This window comes from Chelonia mydas, chromosome 3, assembly GCF_015237465.2.
Source record: "Chelonia mydas isolate rCheMyd1 chromosome 3, rCheMyd1.pri.v2, whole genome shotgun sequence".
NCBI classification, from domain to species: domain Eukaryota; kingdom Metazoa; phylum Chordata; order Testudines; family Cheloniidae; genus Chelonia; species Chelonia mydas.
This window is the reverse complement of record NC_057851.1, coordinates 196,129,052-196,137,537: the sequence shown is the minus strand read 5'-3', so window position 1 is coordinate 196,137,537 and position 8,486 is coordinate 196,129,052. Positions and strand designations below refer to the sequence as shown.

The 8,486-nt window shown below is 42.6% G+C and overlaps 1 long non-coding RNA gene across 2 annotated transcripts in view; it reads left to right on the top strand.

Annotated features, from left to right (window-relative positions):
* Positions 1 to 5,809: 5,809 nt before the first annotated feature.
* LOC122465260 overlaps positions 5,810 to 8,486 on the top strand; it is a 43,503-nt gene continuing 40,826 nt past the window's right edge. The window contains exons 1-2 of one of the 2 annotated variants that reach the window (XR_006289965.1): positions 5,810 to 5,944; positions 6,068 to 6,268. This is a non-coding gene — a long non-coding RNA (uncharacterized LOC122465260). Of the gene's footprint in view, positions 5,979 to 6,067; positions 6,269 to 8,486 lie in introns of both variants that reach the window. The other variant, XR_006289966.1, reaches the window with a different exon arrangement.

The following is an 8,486-nucleotide window of genomic DNA, read 5'->3' as shown; positions in this document are numbered from 1 at the left end:
CCCAAAGGGATGGGAGGGAGGACAAAGTTGGCCTTAAGCCACCTTTGTGCCCTTCTGATTCTGGGCTGCTCAATGGGCCAGCAAAGGCAGGTGATCTGTCTGGTTTTAAACCCAACAGTCCTGTTTTGAAATGGCTTGTCCCCTGTCTCGTACTGAGACAAAGTGGGATGTGGTTTGTCCAGTATCATGGAAGGGGGATGCCATTGTGAAGAGCGTGCGGTTCTGCCCCTCCCCCAACCAGTGTGACTGGCATCCTCAGCACACGGTGCGTGCGAGGTCATACCGACAGGGCAGGGCCATGCAGTCGGAGGTGGGCCCACACCATTGCAGGGAGTACTGGAATGGCCAGCATTCTAGGGCTGCATCAGGAGCCATCCGAGGCCACGGTGCCACCGGACATGAAGAAGAGCAGGCAAATTACAGTGCCACCCGCCAAATCCCTCCTTCTCCGCTCTCCATCCCAGCTGCCTGCTTTGCTGAGAATCACTATAGTTTTTAACTCCCCCGCTGGTTTTGACATGCCTCCTCCTCCCACTGACAGCATCCCCTTCTGCTGGGGCTTGAGTGGGCCAGCCTGTGGCTTCCATAGCCAGATATGGGATCCTTCCCCCTCCTCAGGGTTGTTTTCCAACCTCCCCTCTCCTCCTTCCAGTCCCTCCTCCAATCTCACTTCTTTCAGCAAGCCTTGGCGTTTTTCCAGCTTACTCTGCAGTGTGGGGCATGGGTCACTTGCTGGAGGATTCTCTGCACCTTGAAGTCTTTAAACCACGATTTGAGGACTTCAGTAGCTCAGACACAGGTGAGCGGTTTGTTACAGGAGTTGGTGGGTGAGATTCCGTGGCCTGCGTTGTGCAGGAGCTCAGACTAGACGATCATAATGGTCCCTTCTGACCTTAAAGTTTATAAGTCTCTGAGTCTATGAGCAAGGCCTCTGCTGTGAATCAGGGGCTGGTGAGTTCCATTGTCTTCAACAGAGCAGCATCCATTTCTATCAGAGGGGGATGTGACCCAGGGTTGACATTTCCACTGTCATTCTGGGCTTGCTGAGGTTCAAGTGACTGATTCGTCAGCCTTGCTGTTGAATTAATACTGGTATTCTTTGCATGGAACTTACTTTGGTATCCTTGCTTTTAAAGAAACACAGTTGCTCCCATTGCTATCAGTTCCCAGTCCTGGATCTATTTGGCTCAATGCCTCCTAAAAACTACCAGCTCAAATTCTGGGTTGGCTTAAAAGTTTAGACCCCTACAAAAGTTCGGGTCACTTCTTCAGTTTAGATCAATCAAAAACACCCCCTCACCAAACAAAACTTGTGTGAATTGGTGACAGTGACTTCAGTTGAACTATGCCAACTTATACCAGCTGAGAAACTGACCTCAAAATTCCACTGGGCCTTTGCTTCTGATAATTCGCACAGGCAGGCCTTCAGGTAGAAAAACACTTAAGAAAATATCACCCTTAAAAAAATCCTAGGTCTAGAGCAGTGGTTCTCAACCCGGGGTACGTGTATCCCTGGGGTACGCAGAGGTCTTCCAGGGAGTGCATCAACTCGTCTAGATAGTTGCCGAGTTTTACAACAGGCTACATAAAAAGCACCAGCAAAGTCAGTACAAACTAAAATTTCATACAATGACTTAAGTTTACAGCAGTCCAGCTGGATTGCTTCAGCCAGGACCCCCCCACCCCCAGTTCAGTGCTGTTTCTTTTGTCTTTCAAACATTGTTGATATCATAAGTAGAGATGAGGGGAGAGAGATAATTTGGGTTTCTCTGTTTCTTATTCTCATACCCTCCTCCAGGATTACCTCCAGCTGGGGTTCAGGCAACGGTCAGTCTGTTTACATGGAAACTTGCAGCTGTTCCATTGCCAATATGTAAAGTTCTTGCTCACACCCGATTTGCTGCCAAAGAATGGCCACTTAGCCAGATGATGGTCCATTTGATTATGCTGATACCTGGTTGGGGGCATCAGTGAGTCTTCTGTCTCTGAAGAACTGGTCTGGACCTGTCTTTCTAACTCTGGAACATGTCACAGCAATGTTATACAGTAGAATCTTCTAACTTTACATACAATGTTGATACACATATTCTACGAGGGCAATAATGTTCAGCAGATTATGGGTTTTCAAATGATGTGTCACAAGACATACTTCGTACAAAATTTATCATAGTCTTGTAAAAGTGGTGAACATGGGGTACAGTCTGTCACAGTAATGTTTTCCCATTTGCCCACACAAATATGTGAAAGTCATAATGATCCCAACAAAATCCTAGTAAATGGTCTAAAATACTAATCCAGATTCTGAATGTCAAGCCTTGGAAGTTGGTGGATGTACCACAGATCCATGCCTGTGTCCTTGGTTAGATACGTACACAGGAATGGGGCCAGTGTGCCATGCAGCGGACTGTGTAGATGCACATCACCAGGCACACACCAGGATGCAATAAAAGGCAATTGCCCCTTCCCTTTTCCTAAGGCTTTGTGTCTCTGCTCTGGGTGGATCACCTTAAAGTCAAAGAAAGGGCCTTGGATTTTTTCCTCTGTGTGTTGCCCATTAGTAATGGTTAGCAGTGCACACATGATCCATAGATGTGGGACTTGCTTTTCTGTTGCCATTTCCACTAGTGCCAGGGCAGTGTGAATTCCTACCATTCAGACTCGGCAGCATTTTCACCCACCCAGCCCTCACTGTGCGTTGTTGTCGATGACTACACAAGGTGCTGGGCAGTGGAGAATCGGGCCCAGTGCGTGCCTCGTTTGCTGTTGCCAAAGGTTAGTGCTTAGAACAGATATTCCAAACCAGGATTACTAGCTACGGTTGAGATCAGTGGCCAGTCCGCCGGTGAGAGATGGCCTCTCCCCTCCGCCTGCAAAACAAACAGTTGTTTTTCAAGTGTTCTTTCTAATCCTGTCATAGCCTCTTACTCCTCTATCCTACCACCAGTCACAAAAGCTATGTCTTCACTGCACAATTCACCCAGGCGCCTACCTGCTTTTTAACCCAACCCCCACCCACAAAGAAACCCCCCGACCCGCGTTGGGATGTGCTTTTAATTGGGATTAGCTAACCCAGCTGGAGGTGAGGGTTAGAATCTAAACTCTACTTTAACTTAGACTAGAAGCCATCCACTCTGTAGTGAGGATGCAGGCCACATCATTCACATGCTGATAGTCCTCCAATGCCTTCCACAGTTCCCCTGCAAACGACAGGCATGATCTCCCACAATCGACTGGCAAAGCATTCCAGAGCATATCAGTCCAAAGACCCATGGGATGTGCCCCCAGACACACACGAGCAAGTGCAGAAACAGTAGGACACAGTAAAGTGAGCATGGCTTTGCAGTGAGGATGCTCACACCCCAGTAAAGGCTAACCTGCACGCTCAGAGTTGGGTTCCAATCGCCCGGGCTCTGTCTACAGTGAAGAGCTAAGATCTGCTCCTATCTTCCTGGACACCTCTTCAACTGTCTCAGTTACACGGTCTTTTAAACTGAATGTTGCTCTCTATTCCACGTGGAGTTCTGTAGGGTTGCATACATGGAACTATCAACAAAATTTGGCCAGCTGTTTTTAAAAAAACCCACGGTGTATAAAACATAGAGGTTGCGCGAGAATGAACAGTAGAGGAATTTGCAAGGAGATACCTCGAACTTGATCTTTCTCTGTAGAATCTCCTCAGATTCGTTGTCCTATTTAGATGAAAAAGATCCCTTGTCTTTCTCTTTTGTTTTTGATCTGATTGTAGGATAAATCAGCTTGAAACTAAAGAGAACTCCCTAGAATGTTGAAAACCGGCCGAAAGAATAGGGATGAATATACGGAACGAGATTTTTTTCAAAGTTAGGTGCAAGCAATTCCACATGACCGAGGTTTGCAAAGTTTGGGGGCTAACTTAGGCTTGTAAATCCATACTTATGCATCTCAGCCCAGATCCTCAAACATATTTAGGTGCCCAACTCACATTGTCTGGGTTCTAAATAAGGCCCTGACAATGGGTCCTGATTTTTGAAAGTGTTCGGCAATCAGCAGTTCCCACGGACTTCAGTGAAAGCTACTGGGTGCTCAGCACTTTTGAAAACCAAGCCGTAAGGCCTCCGGATCAGCCAGGTATGTAAACGCGTGCTTAACTTCAAGCACGTGAGTTGTCCCATTGTGCTATGGCTTATTTAGGTGTGGGTAGCTAGATCAAGGAGTCTAACTTTACGCATGCCTGTCTGAAAATCTTAGTCCACAACAATTGGGCATAGCCTTTATGCACAAATACCTAACATGCATCAGCACATTTAGGGTGTATGCATGTGTGAACACCCACTTTGGCACCCAGCTAGCCATGTGCAGTCACAAATCCACATTCACACACCCACCTCTGTTGCCAGAGTGCAAAAGTTAGATATGCATGTGTGGGCACATTTGAATGTGCCCAAGTTTGAAAATCTGGCCCTTCATGTTTACTGCTTGTAAATTCCCCTTTAGAAATGACTTTTAGTGGCTTAATCTCTATCACTGTAAACTTTATTCTTCTAAGGATGGCTTTTCCCACTTTTTTTACACCTCTTCTTTTTATTTAGATGTCAAGACTGATATTTGTACTCACTCTTCTTTCATACAGAACAGCAGAATTGTTTAGGTATTAGTGGATATTTATAGTTAAAAATGGATGTTGATGCTGGTTTTCAAAAGAATATTGGAAGCAGCTGTCAGTGGAAGAGCAACAAAGCCATAGATTGGGGATCCAAACAATTAACATAGGAGTGGAATACTGTAGTTACATCAGTCTTCCTTTAAAAAGCCAGATTTTCTGCCTTATTCCCAAAAGTGCATTATTAATTCTCTTGGCATGTAACATAGCAAAATGAATGCATTTATGAACTTGACTACTTCTTTTAACAAGTTCCAATAATGGCTTCCTAACCCTTGTGTTTTTATATCAATTACATACAGTAAGCATTGAAATCAACCAAAGAGAACGGCCGAGGCCAAGAAGGGTTATTTATGTTAAATGAGGATTGCCAACTGCCAAAAGTAAAATGTGGATATAATTTTATAACACCATTTTATAATTAAAGTCATAAGTGAGGTTTCCTGCTATTGTTTAAAAATGTGTCACGATAAATTTAAATCAAGGATAAAGGCACAGAGTGGGCCGTTGAGGAACACATCAGTGCAACAACGATGGTACGGGATACATGTCTGTTGCAGCAGAAAAACATGTGCTAACAATTTCAGTGAAATAATTACATTTATTGCATATAGATTCTGTTATAGGAACTATAACCACTTAGAAACTGTTTTAATTCATGTCAGATTGAGGTTAATTTGTTGTTACTGTATGTCTATAGATAGATTTTACTGTCAGAGAAATTTAATGTGTTGGTTTAATGATAAGACAATGTTTTAACCAGACTAAATTAAAAAAATGCCCCCCAAATCCAGAGAAAGCTAATAATCTTGTCTCTTATTTGTATCCACAGCAGTTGGGAGTCAATATTATTTCAATAAAGAAAAGAAAACTTGGGCAACAAAGTACTACTGGCATCTTCTGTATGGCTCCAATCCAGGAAAGCACTTAAGCACATGCTTAACTTTAACTTCTTTAGTGGGACATTGGTTTTAATGGGGCTTAAGTACATGCTGAAAGTTAAGCACATGCATAAGGACTTAAACAATGATGAATCAAATGCTAAATTTGAAGTGAAATCTAAATAAAAATAATCAACATGGAAAAAGGATTAGATCAATTTTACTTCTTCGTTTGTGAATTACAAAGACGTCTGAATACTTATTTTTGCTAATCTACCGTGGTTCCTAGGATCTTATTCAACATCAACTGAAGTCCATGAAGAAGTCTTGCCATTAACAACACTGGATTGGCCCCATAAAACCTAGTGGTAGTTCATAACATTGTCCTTCTCCCAGAAAGAAAAGGTTTGATTCGCGGATCTAGGTAAGATGTAATCATTAGAACATTCCTGACTTTGGTAAGTCATGTTCCTTGCGTAGGTAGGCAACTGACAACGAATCATTTAAGTGAGTGCTTTGCTGATACAACCCATGTGTTTCATATCAGAACGGAAAGGACGTGAATCAGAACACACCACTTCTGCCGGACTTGTTTACTCCATGCGAAGCCCCGGGTTACATCTCAAATGTCAATATGCGGAAAAAGCTGCACAATAGATATCACCTTTTACACGTGTCATTTGTACATTCGTGGCACAATACATTGTGGAGCCAGAACCTACAGTAACAGTGCATGGGAGTTACACAGGTAAGCAGGCAAGAGTTAGGAAGAGCCAAAGCCAAGGTTATAGTCTTAATTCTGCCCCCTCGTGCAAATGCATTAGCATGAGACAGCTGTTAATTACATGATAACAAACTTTCTCCAATGATTAAATACTGTGTCCGCCTTTGGACGCTACTTCTGCACCCTCACACCTTTCAAGGGATGCAAGAGCCCTCCCCCATCCAGAGGTGTCCCTATCAATTTTACCTCAGGCTCAAAAAGGAAAGAAAATTGCGGGGTGGGAGGGGGGGAGAAAGGCTGGTTTTGTGATTGACCCTGGACTGGGGCTCGGGAGGTCCTAACTCCACCACAGACCTCCTTGGTGACTTTAGGACAGGCACTTAAGCTCCCCATTGAAAAAGTAGGGATGACTACACTTTCTTTTGTCTGCCTTGTCTACTTAGGCTCTTTAGGAATAGGTGCTTTCTCTTACTATGTATCTGCACAAAAGCCCTGACCTCAGTTGGGGCCTCGGTTCTACTGTAATACAAGTGATTATTAACCATAAATAAGAATGAACAGTCAGGCAGATGCCACCCCTGAAAAATTTCAGTCTAAATAGTTAAGAGTTTCCAGAGAGTTCTGAGTGACCTGAAAACAAGGGGCTAGAATGAAAACAATTCTGTAACCTTAAGTATAGGAACCACTGTTGTTGCTGCTCTAACACATGCTTATAAGCACAATCTTAATAATATTGATTTTGATTTAGTTCATTAGCCACGTGAGGCCAATTTCTATGATCCGTACTTGTACAAAACTCCCCTTTGAAATGAATAGGACGTTGATAAATTGGAGCGGGTTCAGAGAGGAGCTGTGAGAATGATTAAAGGTTTAGAAAGCCAGCCTTACAGTGACAGACACGAGGAGCTAATTTATTTAGTTTTACAAATTGAAGATTAAGGGATGACTTGATCACAGGCTATAAGTATCTACATGGGGAATAGATATTTAATAATGGGCTCTTCAATCTAACAGAGAAAGGTATACTACCTTTTAATGGCTAGACACTGAAGCTAGCAAATTCAGCCTGGAAATAAGGCATACGTTTTTAACAGTCAGGGTAATTAAAGGTTGGAACAACCTCTCAAGAGTCGCAGTGGATTCTCCATCACTGACAATTTAAAAATCAACATGGGCTGTTCTTCTGAAAGAGCTGCTCGAGGAATTAGTTTGGGGAAGTCCTGTAGACTGTGTGATACAGGAGGTCAGACTAGATGGTCACAGGAGGTCAGACTAGATGGTCACAGTAGTTTCTTCTGGACTTGGACTCTGTAAATCAAAAGGAGTCTTTCCATTGCCTTCAATGAGGTTTGGATCAGGTCCTTATTACTAACCCTTTTGATTCTAGCATACATTGAGGGCATGGGCTGGAGGTGACTAAAGGAAGCTTGAGAAGCATTTAAGTATATCACAGTTCTTTGCGTTTTATAAATGACACCATTTTGGGTTCTTATTCCACTCATCCTTTTGGAAGGTGCATTTAACTCTTTTTTGGTTTTTGAGATGAACTTGTCCTTAATCAACACCTGCTCCATTATCGGGATATTTTTGTCAGTCTAAATCACCATCAGCTTTTATGGCTCTACCAGGTGAGGCAAACAATGTTTTTAATATGTAATAAATATCCAGGTCATAAAATGATCTGAACTAACGTGTCAGTTTTTGAGAACTGATACTGAATGACCTCATGTTAGCAGCCAGGGATTGGATAAATAACTAAAATTAAACCACAGTAGTGCCACATAGTAAAAGGCCCCACAAATTATAAATAATGGGTATTTAATGATGAATGACTTAGTTCACCAGGTCACACGCTCCTGAATTCTCAATTATCTCTAATGTTAGCAGCACCTTCTTGTTCCTCAAAATTGTTAATATATTTTGAGGCTCTGCTGTCTCTGCTTATCGTTACAGGCAGTCGAAATTTTTTGAGCAAAATGGGTTGTCATTAAATGGCCTTTTAAAAAAAAAATAGGAAAAAAACCTGTTGACTTTTTTGAAATTTTGTCTTTCGTGGAAATTTTCGTAACCATTCCATCGAACTTTTTATCAAAAGCATTAGAGTAATTTTTCATTCGCTGAAATAAATGAAAAACATCTTTAGATGTTCTCATCCAATTGTGATAAAAACAGTTTAAATACACTCTGAAAGTGGTCCATTCCAAAACCTGCAAAGTAGATCTAACTTTGAAATTTCAGAATC